The sequence below is a fragment of the Condylostylus longicornis genome, unplaced genomic scaffold, assembly GCF_029603195.1.
Source record: "Condylostylus longicornis isolate FDR11 unplaced genomic scaffold, ASM2960319v2 ptg000180l, whole genome shotgun sequence".
In the NCBI taxonomy this organism is placed as follows: domain Eukaryota; kingdom Metazoa; phylum Arthropoda; class Insecta; order Diptera; family Dolichopodidae; genus Condylostylus; species Condylostylus longicornis.
In genome coordinates this window covers 624,844-628,096 of record NW_026578148.1, presented here as the reverse complement: position 1 = coordinate 628,096, position 3,253 = coordinate 624,844, and positions in this window count along the sequence as shown.

Here is a 3,253-nt window from a genome sequence, read left to right as displayed (position 1 = left end):
ATGACAGATGACAGATGACAGAAGACAGATGACAGATGACAGATGACAGATGACAGAAGACAGATGACAGATGACAGATAACAGATTATAGATGACAGATGACCGATGACCGATGACAACTGAAAGATGACCGATGACCGATGACAACTGAAAGATGACAGATGACAGATGACAGATGACAGATGACAGAAAACAGATGACAGACGACAGATGACAATAATAACAGATAACAGATGGCAGATGACAGATAACAGATGACACATAATAGATGACAGATGACAGATGACAGATGACAGATGAAAGATGACAAATTACAAATAACAGATGACAGATGACAGATGACAGATGACAGATGGCAGATGACAGATGACAGATGACATATGACAGATGAGGGATAACAGATAATAGATTATAGATGACAGATGGCAGATGGCAGATAACAGATGACGGATAATAGATGAGAGATGACAGATGAGAGATGACAGATGACAGATAAAAGATAACAGATGACTGATGACAGATGACAGATAACAGATGACAGATAATGGGCGACAAATGACAGATGGCAGATGACAGATGACAGATGACAGATGACAGATGACAGATGGCAAATGACAGATGACAGATGACAGATGACAGATGACAGATGACAGATGACAGATGACAGATGACAGATGACAGATGACAGATGGCAGATGGCAGATAACAGCTGACAGATGACAGATAATAGATGACAGATGACAGATGAGAGATGACAGATGAGAGATGACAGATGACAGATAACAGATAACACATGACTGATGACAGATGACAGATAACAGATGACAGATAATGGGTGACAAATGACAGATGACAGATGGCAGATGACAGATGACAGATGACAGATGACAGATGACAGTTGATGGATGACAGATTACAGATGACAAATGACAGATGACGGATAACAGATAATAGATTATAGATGACAGATGGCAGATGACAGATGGCAGATGACAGATGAGAGATGACAGATGAGAGATAACAGATGACAGATAACAGATAATAGATGACTGATGACAGATGACAGATAACAGATGGCAGATGACAGATGACAGATGACAGATGACGGATAACAGATAATAGATTATAGATGACAGATGGCAGATGACAGATGGCAGATGACAGATGAGAGATGACAGATGAGAGATGACAGATGACAGATAACAGATAATAGATGACTGATGACAGATGACAGATAACAGATGGCAGATGACAGATGACAGATGACAGATGACGGATAACAGATAATAGATTATAGATGACAGATGGCAGATGACAGATGGCAGATGACAGATGACAGATGACAGATGTCAGATGACAGATAACAGATGACAGATGACAGATGACAGATAACAGATTATAGATGACAGATGATCGATGACCGATGACAACTGAAAGATGACAGATGACAGATGACAGATGACAGATGTCAGATGGCAGATGACAGATTACAGATAACAATTTACAGATGTCAGATGACAGATTTCAGATGACAGTTGACACATGACAAATGACAGATGACAGATGACAGATGACAGATGACAGATGACAGATGACAGATAAAAGATGACCGATGATAGCTGAAAGATGACAGATGACAGATAATAGATGACACATGACAGATGACAGCTGAAAAATGACAGATGACAGATGACAAATAACAGATGACAGATGCCAGATGGCAGATGACAGATGACAGATGACAGATGAAAGATAACAGATGACAGATGACAGATGACCGATGACAGCTGAAAGATGACAGATGACAGTTGACAGATGACAGATGGCAGATGACAGATGACCGATGACAGATGACAGATGAAAGATGACAGATAACAGATGACAGATGACAGATAACAGATTATAGATGACAGATGACAGATGACAGATGACAGATGACAGATGACAGATGACAGAAGACAGATGACAGATGACAGATGACAGATGACAGAAGACAGATGACAGATGACAGATAACAGATTATAGATGACAGATGACCGATGACCGATGACAACTGAAAGATGACCGATGACCGATGACAACTGAAAGATGACAGATGACAGATGAAAGATGACAGATGACAGAAGACAGATGACAGACGACAGATGACAATAATAACAGATAACAGATGGCAGATGACAGATAACAGATGACACATAATAGATGACAGATGACAGATGACAGATGACAGATGAAAGATGACAAATTACAAATAACAGATGACAGATGACAGATGACAGATGACAGATGGCAGATGACAGATGACAGATGACAGATGACATATGACAGATGAGGGATAACAGATAATAGATTATAGATGACAGATGGCAGATGGCAGATAACAGATGACGGATAATAGATGAGAGATGACAGATGAGAGATGACAGATGACAGATAAAAGATAACAGATGACTGATGACAGATGACAGATAACAGATGACAGATAATGGGTGACAAATGACAGATGACAGATGGCAGATGACAGATGACAGATGACAGGTGACAAAAGACAGATGACAGATAACAGGTGAAATCTGAGAGATGGCAGATAATAGGTGACAGGTGACAGATGACAGATGACAGATGACAGATGACAGATGGCAGATGACAGATGACAGATAACAGATGACAGTTGATAGATGACAGATGACAGATGACAAATGACAGATGACAGATGACAGATAATGAGTGAGTGATGACAGAACACAGATGACAGATGACAGATGACAGATGATAGATGACAGATGACAGATGACAGATGGCAGATGACAGATGACAGATGACAGATGACAGATGACAGATGTCAGATGACAGATAAGAGATTATAGATAACAGATGACAGATTACAGATGACCGATGACAGCTGAAAGGTGACGGATGATATATGACAGATGACAGATGGCAGATGACAGATGACAGACGACAGGTGACAAAAGACAGATGACAGATAACAGGTGAAATCTGAGAGATGGCAGATAATAGGTGACAGGTGACAGATGACAGATGAGAGATGACAGATGACAGATGACAGATGACAGATGACAGATGTCGATGGCAGATGAAAGGTAACAGATGACAGATGACAGATGACCGATGACAGCTGAAAGATGACAGATGACAGTTGACAGATGACAGATGGCAGATGACAGATGAAAGATGACAAATGACAGATGACAGATGTCAGATAACAGATGACAGATGACAGATGACAGAT